The sequence below is a fragment of the Dipodomys spectabilis genome, unplaced genomic scaffold, assembly GCF_019054845.1.
Source record: "Dipodomys spectabilis isolate Male_0828 unplaced genomic scaffold, ASM1905484v1 ptg000094l, whole genome shotgun sequence".
Lineage (NCBI taxonomy): Eukaryota > Metazoa > Chordata > Mammalia > Rodentia > Heteromyidae > Dipodomys > Dipodomys spectabilis.
In genome coordinates, this window is record NW_024870771.1 from 3652195 (window position 1) to 3665815 (window position 13621).

Here is a 13621-nt window from a genome sequence, read left to right on the forward strand (position 1 = left end):
TAAAGTGTACAAAGCTGGGCTACAAGTGGCTCACTCATTGCAGAGAGGGAAGGAAGGGATGCCAGTAAGAGTCTGCCACAGGCCCTCTATAACTGTGTGGGGCCCCGTTGCTCTCTGCTAGTTACAGCCAAAGAATTCTAAGTAAGAAAAGCCCATGGGTGAGGTACAAGAAGAATTAGAGCAAGGAACACAGGAATCTTCTGTAAGTGGTGCTATGGCTCAAGTGGTAGAAAGTAAGCCTTGAGCAAAAGAAACTCAGGGGTAGTACCCAAGCCCTGAGTTTAAGCCCCAGGACCAGCAAAAATAAAATGAAATTAAAATTAAAATTACTCTTTTTTAATTTTTATTTATTTTTTATTGTGAAAATACTGTGCAGAGGGGTTACAATTACATGGGCAAGATAATGAGTACATTTCTTATCAAGCACTGTAGCCTCCTCCTTTGTTTCCCCTTCCCATCCCTTCCCATCCTCCCCCTGCCCCCCCAAAAAAATTATTCTTAAAAAAAATAAAAGCCAGGTGCTGGTGGTTCACACCTGTAATCCTAGCTACTCAGGAGGCTGAGATCTGAGGATAGTGGTTCAAGCTAGCCTGGGCAAGAAAGTCCATGAGACTCTTTTCTTCAATGAGCCACCAGAAAACCATAAGTGGAGCCGTGGCTAAAAGTGATAGAGCTCTAGTCTTGTGCAAAATAGTTCAGTGATAGCACTCAGGGCCTGAGTTCAAGCCTCACAACCAACCAGGGTATTGAGAGACATGATATAATTAATATGTGTAAAAAAGTACCTTTTCCTCTAGTGAGATCATATCAGATACTGAAAGGGGTTCTGGCTGAAAAACCAGATTAGAAACCATCAATCTCAGAGAAAAATTTTATTTTATTTTTTGAGTTGTTAGGAACTGAAACTGGAGTGTTATATTTGCTCTACAACTTAAGCTACACCATCAACTCATTTGTTTTTATTTTGTTTTTGAGATGGATGCTTGTTAACTTTTCCTCTAGCTGGCCTTAAATTAGTGATCCTCCCAAACTCTTCTCAGATGCTGAGATTACAGGCATAAATCACCACACCCAACTCAAAGCAGTTCCTTTTTTTTTTTTTTTTTTTTGTCAGTCGTGGGGCTTGAACTCTGGGCCAAGGTGTTGTCACTTGCTCTTCAGCTCAAGGCTAGCGCTCTACCACTTGAGCCTCAGCACCACTTCTGGTTTTCTGAGTGCTTTATTGGAGATAAGAGGCTCACAGACTTTCCTGCCTGGGATGGCTTTGAACTGCGATCCTCACATCTCAGCCTTCTGGGTAGCTAAGATTACAGGCGGGAGCCACCAGCGCCTGGCTCAAAGCAGTTTGTTAACCAAGGTCTGTGGATGAATGTGGATTGGAAAAAATTAAATTTTGTTCATAATTTTCATTCATATTCCCTTAATTATGAGATTAGGCAAAACCACAGGACTGTCAGCAATACCCTTTGCACCTCTCACTACTTTATTATTTTTTAATTTTTAAATTAACTTTCAAGTAATTGTACAAAGGAAATTTCAATTCAACATATCCTCTGCTTTAAAGCATAGCATTATTAGGCTCATAGCTAGATCTTGATATTCAGTATGTTGATAAAGAAGCATATGTATTTCTTAATCATCAAATGCTTTAATTTTATGCATGTCAACATAATTGGCTTTCTTTTTTTTAATTTTTTTTTAATTTTTATTTTTTATTGTGAACATACTGTACAGAGGAGTTACAATTACATGGGCAAGATAATGAGTACATTTCTTATCAAGCATTGCAGCCTCCTCCTTTGTTTACCCTTCACATCCCTTCCCAGCCTCCCCCCAACTCCCTACCCAATCCTCCCCCACCACCACCAAAGTTGTAAAGTTCGTTTTCGACACGACAACTTGTACTTCTCATTGTTGTAACGGGTCCACAGTTATCCTTAAACAACTTATTTTTCCCCTTCTCCTCCACAAATTATACCGACATCAAATATAGTGAAAGCAGGGGTTATACTGTGGGGGAGGGACATACAAAGCAACAAAGAAATAATCTTATAAATGTGTTAGAAACAAATGCATGAAAGAAAAAAAAAACATTTAAATACATATCTAAGGGTTCATTTTCCTTACATCACATTATCTGACCTTTTCTGCTTGACTCATACATATATCGATATTACAAATAAGGGAAACCATGGGACCTATGTTTCTTTGGGCTTGGCTTACTTCACTTAATAGAGACCCGGAAACACAACAAATCAAAGAAAGGTTGGACAAATGGGATTGCATGAAGTTGCAGAGCTTCTGCATGGAAAAGGACATAGCTAGCAAGATCAATAGAAAGCCCACAAATTGGGAGAAGATCTTCACTAGCCATACAACAGACAAGGGTCTCATATCTAAAATATATTTGGAACTCAAAAAATTAAATCCCCCAACAACAAATCCTCAAAGAAACAACTGCCCAATAAATAAGTGGGCTAAAGACTTAAAGAGAAACTTCTCTGAAGAAGAAAGAAGGATGGCCAATAGACACATGAAGAAATGCTCAACCTCCCTAGCCATAAAAGAAATGCAAATCAAAACCACCTCACCCCAGTTAGAATGGCAAAAATCAAGAACTCTAATAACAGATGCTGGTTGGGATGTGGACAGAAGGGAACCTTACTTCATTGTTGGTGGGAGTGTAAACTTGTTCAACCACTTTGGAAAGCAGTATGGAGGTTCCTCAAAAGACTTCACATAGGACTGGGAAGATGGCTCAGTGGTAGAGCATTTGCCTTGCATGCCTGAGGCCCTGGGTTCGATTCCTCAGCACCACATAAGCAAAAAGAAAAAAAGCCAGAAGTGGCGCTGTGGCTCAGGTGGTAGAGCACTAGCCTTGAGCTGAAGAGATGAGGGACAGCGCCCAGGCCCAGAGTTCAGGTCCCATGACTGGACCCCCCCAAAAAAAAGACTTCACATAGAGCTCCCCTATAACCCAGCAATCCCACTTTTGGGCATTTACCCAAATGTTTACAAACAAGATCACACTAAAGCTACCAGCACAACTATGTTTATTGCAGCATTATTTACCATAGCTAAGATATGGAACCAACCCAGATGCCCCTCAGTAGATGAATGGATCAAGAAAATGTGGTATATATACACAATGGATTTCTATGCCTCCATCAGAAAGAATGACATTGCCCCATTTGTTAGGAAATGGAAAGGCTTGGATAATTGGCTTTCTTGTCATCTGTGTGCTTCATTGTATACGAAACATTATTTAGAGGCAAGACTAAAATTTTCATCAGGCAAATGAAGAGCCTCCAAGACAATAAGGTAAAAGGCCCCTTGGGAAAGTCTTGGTGGGCTGGGTTCCCTATCCCTTTCTATCTAGTCCACAAAGCTCAGTTCTATCTGGTAGTTCCTTCCTTTCAACCATCAATCATCCTCACTCTGAACATTGCTATCTCCAAATCTTCCAAAGCAGCAGCCATTACCTGATGTCCAGAGAAACAAGCTTATGTGAGGCACATATAAAAACAAGATAGGAGGGTAGACAGAAGTGGTAAATCCACATGGATGGAGTACAGGTGTTTGGTTGTGAGATCTGGGGGGAGGAGAAGTGGGAGAATATCTGCTGAATGAATGCTAACCCTTTTATGGGTTCAGCCTTCCTTTTGGGCACTAGGGGCTCACACCTATAATCCTAGCTATTCAAGAGACTGAGATCTGAGAATTGTGGTTCAAAACCAGCCTGGGAAGAAAAGTCTATGAGACTCATATTCAATAAACCAGCAAAAAGTTGGACATGGAGTATGGCTCAGATGGTATAGCTCAAGCCTTGAGGAAAAAAGCCAAGCAAGAGCCCAAAGCTTTGAGTTCAAGCCCAACTACACACACATACACACACACACACACACACACACACACACACATACACACACATACAAGAAAAGAATAAAACAAAAATGCATCAGTCACTTAAAACCTCCATAACAAATTCTCTTAGGAACGTTTTAAGGTCTCATTTGGGAGAATATAGAATGCACAATCCAAGGTTTAATGGTATTTTGTTTCCCACCCTCCCCTCAAGTTTCTCATGTACTCTGCAATTTCAGATCACTTATAAAATTGCTAATGTGTACTTAGGTCTACACAGTACATTTTGGTTTGCACTTATGCATATTAAACAACACCACTAAATACTCATTGGACACACTGTATTTTAAAATAGGTTTTATTATGCCTGAATGTATTTTTAATACACCTGCTAAATTCCACCTGGACTGAAGAATGGCTGGCAATGACAACTGATAGGGAAGGGGGCACAGTCTGAGCTCCTTATCCCACACACTCTGCCCAGCATGTGGAGGGCAGTGGTAGCATACCCACCTGCCTGATAGCTCTGGGAAGCTCTAGGGAAAGTTGCTTCTCATTCTGAGATTTGCCCCACCCAGGCTCTAAGCTTAGCCCACCAGGGACAATGGTCCCCCTGAATCTGTTCCATCAGTCCCTCTTTGCCAGTCTTGAATTTCCTTTTCTTGCTCAGAAACACGGGCAGACACACATTATCCATTGGATAGTGTCCAACCACCTCATTCCAAGGAAGAGTGGCTATTAGGAAGGGCCCGAATAATACAAAGTTCACTAATCAAGTATCCCATTTAACTTTATGAACACCAACCACTACGGTGTCTTTTCTGGCCACTTAGTAGATGACAATACTGGGGTGGCATTATCTAAATCCCACACTAGGTGCACCTTCACCTCATTTCCCTCCACCACCTCTAGACTCTATTGAGCTGGGCAGACATCTCTGCTTACCGTCTCCTGACTGTGTCAAACCTAGTGTCCACCTGCCTCCACCCAAAATGCCCCAACTCTGCTTGTTCTAAATTCTACTCATTCCTTGAGATCTGGCTCCAGTTTTCCTTTTTTAAAAAGCTATCTCAGATCCCATTTCTCTCTCTGCTTCCTCTGAGTTCTTATTTACTATACCAAGACTCCCTGAGCACAAGCAGGCATCCCCTGGCATGGAGCAGGTGTCTGGCCTTCTCCATTAAACAGTCAGCTCTCTATGGGTAGGAACTGAGTCTTACTCCTCTTCTAGTCCCTACATTCCCCAGTAGGATGAAAAGATGGAAACTGCTTGATTTTCTGAATCAACAAGAGATTGATTTTCATTTTAGGCCAAAACATCCATTCTTTTCCCAGCTTCTGCATCTCTCTCCATTCTCTTCTAGGTCCTGATATCTCCCCACCTACCTCCAGCTGCTGTACTCTTCTCTCTACTCTCTAGCCATGTCTGATGGAGCTCCTAGCCATTCTATCCAGCCTGCTCTGAACAGATGGGCCTGCCATAGTCTAGCGCTGCTTCCAGCCACATTCTCTCTCTTAGATGCAGCCAGGTTCCTTTGCAGCTAGCATATGAAAAGGCTCTTTTTCTTTTTCCATATCTAATGACATCATCCTTTTCTGACATTCCTTTTCTAGCATCCTTTTCTTGGGGAAAAGTCCTGGAACATAAAACATGGTTTCTTGAAAGCAAATACTTGTACCCTGTCTTCAGCTCTCCAGTGGCTGCTGAGGGGTGGCATGTGAGTTATGTTGGCAGGAAGGAGCTCTTTGACATCAAACCACCAGGAGAAGGAATGGAGAACATGCGTAGAAGACATGGCCGTCTGCGTCACATTATTTCAGGGATGCTGAAGACTTGCACCATCATTTTTAATGGTTCCTTTCATGTCCCAAATTCCTCTTGATTCAGTTCTTCTCCAGATACCAAGTGCTCTGCGTCCATCTCCAGAAAATGGCCCCATTCTGTTTGGCTTTCCTTTGAATCTATGTCTCCCTAGTAGTAAAGGCCATGTGTCAACATTCTCACTGCAAGGGAGGCTGGGAAAGTGGATTTTTTGGCATTGGGAAGGAACAACTCCTGATGTGGAGATTTCCCTAAGTGCAGGAAAGCTTTCAGAAAAGGCTGAGCAGCCATAAAGCACATGGAATGCCACAACAGTTGCTGTAAAGCTTTTCAATAAAAAATAAAATTTCCACAATATTGGGAAGACAGTAATACTTGTATGCTTCATGGAAAAGTCATAGGAAAGCAGAATGGATAGCTACATACAGTTCCTATGGAAGATTAATTGGAGCTATTTAACAGACAAGAGAATGAAGAGATAAAATAGTTAAGTTCATAGTAGGGTATGAGACTAAGAAAGCATCTACAGATATCTAGAGAGGGAAGGACTGAAGATGAGTAGGAAGAGGCAGAGCATTTGATAACAGGCCAGCCTGATCCACCCAGGCCAAAAAAAATGTAGGTCTCCCAATGGACAGCTGGAAGAGATGAGTTCAAATAAGCAGCTGGTGTCATGTGAAACCAGAGGCAAGACAAAGGAACAGCAGTAACCAAGAGGCACAAGCAGGCACAGTGTAAGTAAGGATGCTTCACAAGCACCCAGACCCCACAGGCAGACAGAGTTCCAAATCGTCCTTCATATGAAGGGAAGTCGACAAGTGGTCTGAGAAGTAAGGAGAGTGACGGACGGACTGGGTAGGCTTTTTTGTGGTTGTTCTGGTAGTGGGGCTTGAACTCAGGACCTTGTACTGACATGAGTGAAAAAGCCAAGTAAGAGAACTTGTTTTCACTCAAGTCTAGAACTCTACTACTTGAGCCATCCCTCCACTTCCAACTTTTTGCTAGTTAATTGGAGATAAGAGCCTCACTGACTTCTCTGCCCAAGCTGGCTTTGAACCACAATCCTCAGACTGAGTAGCTACCAGCTACAAGCACTGTGCAGTTTCTTTACAAACACGTCATTTATGAGGAGTTATTAGGATCAGGAAGAAGGAAGAAACACATCTGTTACAAGAGAAAAACTCAAAGACGTGCCAGGTTCTCATCTGTTTGTTTTGAATGGGAGTAAGATACATATAAAACTTACCATGTTATCCAACTTCAAGTGTGCAATTTAGTAGCATTCAATATATTCATAAAGTTGTGCAATCATCACAATCATCTACATTCAGAACATTTTCATTATCCCAAATGGAAACTCCATACCTATTAAGTAGTCATTGTCCATTCCTCACTCTCTATCAGTCCCTGACAACCACTACTCTATGGACTGTTCCTATGGATATGCCTATTTTAGATAGCTTATATGTATATAAAATATATGATAAAAATGTAGTATAATACAATAAAATATAAGATAATAAATATATATAAATACTACATATTATATATAATGATATATAATGTATATTGTATCATATATAATACAACATGTAATATATAATTTGTAATATATATTCTGCACATTACATATAACATATGTATAGCAAGTGTATTATATTACATATAAAATATTTATAGTATATTACATATAAAATAATATGACAATCTAAGATATAAATCATGTAATATATGACTATCTCTCCTATCTCTCTCTGTCTCTTTCTCTCTGTCTCTTGTTATTCCTGAGAAGCCTAACACTCAGGCACTCAGCATGTATCAGAACTTTATTTCTCCCGTTGCATGAGTAATGGATACAGTACATATGGTTTCTTCACTGGTGGACAAAGATTGCTGCCATGATACACCAGGCATTTAATCTGGTTCTACCACTTACAATACAGGTGTCCTGATCAGATCACCAACTCTCTTCAGGAATTATTTCATCTCGTGAAATTATTGTGAAAATTAAAGGAGAGAAAGTATGTAATACATGGAGGATATACAAAAGGCAATCAGGCCAGGTGTATTATAGGTTCACAGCTATAATCCTAGTTACTCAGTAGATAGAGATTAGGAGGATCGTGCTCTAGGCTAGCCTAAACATCAAACTCTGTGAGATCCAATCTCAACAGAAAATGCTAGGCATAGTGGCCACATACCTGTCATCCCAGCTAAGTGGAAAGTAAAAATAGGAGGATTTTGTTCCACACAAACACAAGCCAAAAACAAGACCCTATTTGAAAAATAAAGGAAGCAAAAAGTGCTAAAGCATGGCTCAGGTAGAAGATCACCTGACTGACAAGCATGAGGCTCTGAATTCAAACTTGAGTACTGCCTTAATTAATTAATTAAATACAGGAGACAGTCAGCAAGTTGGTTTCCTTTACTAGAATTGGGCTCCTGATCATCAGCCTAGTAGCATAACCCGCAACAGATCAGGGCTTTTAGGGGATAAAAAAATGGCTCGAGTGGTAGAATTCTTGCCTAGCAAGAGTAAGGCCCAAAATTCAAACCCTAGAACCAGGGTGACTCCTTAAACTCTCCCTCAAGTAGGGCAGGGTGAACACCAGCAGGAAACAGAAAAGAGGGAGAGTGTGGACCTCCACCTTATCCCCCTGCCCTTCCCTAGTGCGCATGCTTAGGAGCTAGGGATTCCAAATGAGAGTCCCCAAACACAGCCAAACTCTGCTTCACAAGGCCTCAAGCCCATAAATACCTTAAGGGTTTGGCTCACGTTTAAATGGTTATAAATACCACATATTTTGGTATTTTGAAATATAGGCATACACTACTACCATGTTTTAGCTTCAAGATAAGTGATTTTTTAAATTTATTTACAACTTTTGTTCAGATTACTCCATAGCATGTACTCACATTATATAAAACTTGTGAAAAAATAACACTTATCATTCCCTAAATCACAGCAATTTCAGAAGCTTACACTTACATTTTTTTTAATGTTCTGTAACTGTAAATGTGTCTCTCCAAGGTGTCATAAAAGGCAACATGAAAAATGAGTTTAAATGCACCAAGTTTTCCTGGCTAAAAGTACATGGACAAAATCACTTTTTCTACTTTCAGTGGTAAAAATCCAGGCTAGGCCAGAAATCCTAACTTGGATTTTTTTTTTTGGGTCCGGTCATGGGGCCTGAACTCTGGGCCTGGGCGCTGTCCCTCATCTCTTCAGCTCAAGGCTAGCGCTCTTCCATTTGAGCCACAGCGCCACTTCTGGCTTTTTTCTTTTTGCTTATGTGGTGCTGAGGAATTGAACCCAGGGCCTCAGGCATGCAAGGCAAGCGCTCTACCACTGAGTCACTTTCCCAGCCCTTTTTTTTTTTTTTCAGAAATCCTAATGTGGATGGGACAAGATCCTTCGAGCGAGCGTGCTTCAGGGACATGTCTGTGAACTGCTCTGAGCCTCAGCTTTCTCATCAGCATAATCCAATTATTCAACAGCTGCCTGGGGATAATGGTGGGCCAGGTACTAAGCCAGGTGTTGGAGGTCTAAAGGCGATAAGACCTGCATCGCCTACACTCAGAAAAACAGACTAACCAGAAAATAACAAGACCCTTGATACTGGCTATGTACCAGGGATTGTTTGTAAACTCCACACTAGATCCTGCTGGCGACTCTGTGGTAGCAGTATTTGCTATAATCTGGATGTTTATATCTCCTCTAAATTCATAATGTAATGCTAATCCATAAGTAATGGTAGGAGGTGGGGCCGTGAGGGATGATTAATTATAAGGACTCATAAATAAATTTGTATCTTTTAGAGAGACAGTTGGTGGGTGCTGGTGGCTCATACCTGCAATCCTAGCTACTCAAGAGGCTGAGATCTAAGGATCTCAGTCCCAAGCCAACCCAGGCAGGAAAGTCCATGAGATGTTTATCTCCAGTAAACTACTCAGAAAAAGCCAGAAGTGTGTGTGTGTGTGTGTGTGTGTGTGTGTGTGTGTGTGTGTCTGTGGTAGAGCACTAGTGTTGAGAGAAAAACCTCAGGGACAGCCCCTAGGCCTTTGAGTTTAAGCCCTAGAACAAGTGCAAAGAGAGAAGGACCCTTGCCTGGTGCCAGTGACTCACACCTGTAATGTTAGCTACTGAGATCTGAGGAGTACCATTCAAAGCCAGTCCAGGAAAGAAAGTTATGAGACTCTTATCTCTAATTAACTACAAAAGACCTGAAATACAGCTGTGGCTCAAGTAGTAAAACACTAGCCTTGAGCACGAAAGCTCAGGAACAACACCCAGACCCAAAGTTCAAGCCCCAGGACCAGCAAAATAATAATAATAACCCCCTTGCCCATTCTGCCCTATGGCATTACAGGGAGAACATGGCTCTCTATGAAGGAGCAGTTCTTCATCACACATTACATCTACTGGCACCTTGATCAAGAACTTCCCAGCTTCAAAGGACATGAAAATTAAATTTCTATTGTTTAAAAGCCACCCTGTTTATGGTATTTTGTTACAGCCACTGGATCAAACTAAGACCATACTATTTATAGATATGATGATGATGATGATGATGATGATGGTGATGATGACGGTGATGATGATCTTCTGAATTCACTGGTGAGGTATCTAAAGCACAGAACACTTTGAGACTTCTCAGAGTCATGTGGCGAGTCACTATCCTAGGCAACCTGACTTTAAAGAATCTATACCATTAATTACCACAAGATTGTGTTTTGATATAATTTACATGATACATCTAGATGCAGAAAGCATCTAGAGTATGGAATAGAGCAGAGCAATTAATTTTATATAAAAGAAGTTCAGCGTTATAGGTGGCATTAAATGTGACTATGTATCTCAGCCAAGAACAATAAATAGGATTTCAAGCAACAGGGATTGGAAAAAACAGGGATGATGAGCCAACAGAAGCAAACATCTGGAAATGCAGCAGAGTCAAGTGGCTTAAAGATACTCTGCTCCAAAATGCAAGGCCATGCTGGGGAAAGAGATATACAGGCACAGGACTGTTCTTTTTTTAAATTTTTACTTTACTGTCAAGGTAATGTACAGAGGGGTTACAATTACAATGTACACATCTACATTTCTTGTCAAACATTTTTACCCCCCCTCATTTTATCCCACTCCCCCTCACAAGTTATAAACTTCATTTCCAACATGTTGTCTTATGAGTATCGCTGTTGCATGGGTTCCCCTTTGTTCTTTGTTTCACCATTTTGTTGTTCCCCTTCCCTTCCCTAATTCAGGTAAACTTCTATACAATACCCAGCGTACCAAAATCAAATATAGTGACAACAGGAGATAAACCTTACGGGGGAAAGGGAGGAGGGGAGACAAAAGAAAAAAGAAATCACAACAACAAAGAAAAACCTCTTGTGTCCATGTCTTGGAGTTCATTTCAATTAGCATCATTTCATATGATCATATGTACATAGCTATTGAGCTACTCTAGGACTAGACATATACTAATTACTACAAATGAGGGAAACCACGGAGTCTATGTTTCTTTGGGTCTGGCTTACTTCACTTAATGTCTGTCCTAAAGCTCCTTTTAGTTTTTAATCCTATGACTAACTGGAAACTTGTATTTTTTTAATTATATTTTTATGACCTTTAAGCAATTGTACAGAGGAGTTATCATTCAACAATGCAGCTTATGAATATAATGTATCTTAATCAATGTCTTACTTTCATCATTTTCCCTCTCCCTTCAAGATTTGTAAAATACACATTGAATTTTATGACTGCATTTCACCCCTACCTCTTCATTTATTATTTATACCCCTACCCTTCATTTATTTATCCCACTTCCCCTTGACCACATCCCCCTCATCTTTCAAGTACCATTCTCCTGGTATTCATTTTGTTCGACTATGACTTAGTCTTTCTAAGGAATTACACCATTTGAATTCTCCCCTCAATAACATAGTCTTTAAAAAAAAACTGTTCTTTAGAAAATTCATATAATGTGTGATGCATTTCAATGTGCACTTTTTTCTGTCGCTTAGCACTTTGCCCTTGCTAGAGGCATTGTAGCACTTGAACCACACCCCTGGCTTTTATTTGTTTTGCTTTCACTATTTTTCAAATAGGGTCTTGTATGAATGCCAAGGCCAGCACAGACTGTGATCCTCCTATTTTTACTTCCTTTGTGGCTTAAGAAAGGCATGTATTATCACTCCCAGCATTTCACTGGTGAGATAGAATCTTGCAAACGTTTTGTCTTGGCTGGCCTTGAACCTCCATCCTCCCAGGCTCCACTTTCCAAATATCTAGGGTAACAGGCTTGATCCACAGGGCCAATTCTCAATGTGCATATTTCAGATACTTGATATTACTGAACAAACAGAAAGTATTAGCTCAGTATATAACTCTTTTTTGCTCTAATGTCTATGTCTCACGGTCCAGGTCTCCTTTCCTAGGTGGTACTAATTCAGTCATTACTCCCAGCCCTGCTCCACATTCATGACTGTGTCCAGCACAAAATCTATTGTGCATGATCTCACCAGCTTTCAGTACCATTTACAGGGTAGGCTTAATCTTCAGCCTCATTTCCTACCACTCTATCTGTCCTAAGAACAAAAAAAACCACCAAATCACTCCCCATCTGAGAGAACTATCCCAGTTCCTGGATTGTCAGCCTTACAGTCCCAGATAGTATGTTATACTTTGCTTTCGCAGCTTCTGCCCTAACTGTCGATTGGTTTTCACCTTACCATCTAGCCACCTAAAACACAGGTATATCTTTCTGAAGTTCACTTGAACCTGCTTTGCTTATGATCACAAATGCACACACACCAAATGTTCACATGAAAATCAGATCTATTAAATTTCAAATACTGATACAGGGAGAAGGTCATTACTTGTAAGAAATGTGTGTGGTATTTAGCATTATTACAACATATTCCTAACACACACATACACACACACACACATCACTAAATTCATATTGAGAACTTGTTTTGGAGGCTGGTAACAGCTTCCAAAGTAGCTAACAAGACAGTGCTGAAGGTGCCATTATCACAACGTTTATGACATGCTCTGGGTGGTGAAGTAGACAAATATCAGAAAAAGTAAACTTGAATAGGAAATAGTTAGTTCTATGTGCAAGAACTCTTCTGCAGGAGGGCATGTCATAATTATAGTGAACGTCTTAGATTTGGTTGTCAAGGACAATCTTTCCAAAGAGGTGACTTTAGTGCTGACACTTAAGAGATACCAACTATAAGAGGAGTTAGAGCCACCACATTCCTGACCAGGGCAAGTGTAAAGGCCCCAAGTGGAGAAAGGTCTCTGAAAATTTGATATAGAAGGGGAGGTATGACTGATACGTAAATTAGAGAGGAGGTGAAATGGGCTGCCATAAAGACTACATGAGAAAATACAACTCAAGTGCTTAGTGGAAGCTCAATAAATATTATCAACACCATTGTTACCACCATCACCATTACAATTACCATCCTAGTGTTGAGAGATGTGAAATAGATTGTGAAAGCTTATTGTCAGAAAATCAGGATTTAATCTAAAAGTAATTGGTGGATAGAGTTGGAAGAGATGGGGAAAATGATGGAATCTGTGACTATTATCCAAATGCATTTATATTTCTCCCTTAAGAATCTCACAAAGGGAGATCCTCAAAAGACTAAACATAGAGCTCCCCTGTGACCCAGAGATTCCACTTCTGGGATTTAGCCAAAATGACCACAAACAAGGCCATATTAAAACTACCAGCATGATGATGTTCATTGCAGCATTATTCACCACAGCCAAGATATGGAACCAACCCAAATGCCCCTCAATAGATGAATGGATAGACCCTATATGTAGTTTGTTCTTTCTCTCTAGTGTTTTTTTCTTCATTTCTCTTAGTTTTTTTGTACCTCATGTTTTGCATATTAGATAATGCAATATGTGGA

General features: G+C 40.4%; 1 long non-coding RNA gene across 1 annotated transcript; it reads right to left on the reverse strand.

Moving 5' to 3' along the window:
• Positions 1-2681: 2681 nt before the first annotated feature.
• On the reverse strand, positions 2682-13421 carry LOC122112372. The gene is made up of 3 exons (XR_006148200.1): positions 13354-13421; positions 8329-8334; positions 2682-2733 (listed from the first exon to the last, which is right to left on the reverse strand). It is a non-coding gene; the product is annotated as an uncharacterized LOC122112372 (long non-coding RNA).
• Positions 13422-13621: the final 200 nt, after the last annotated feature.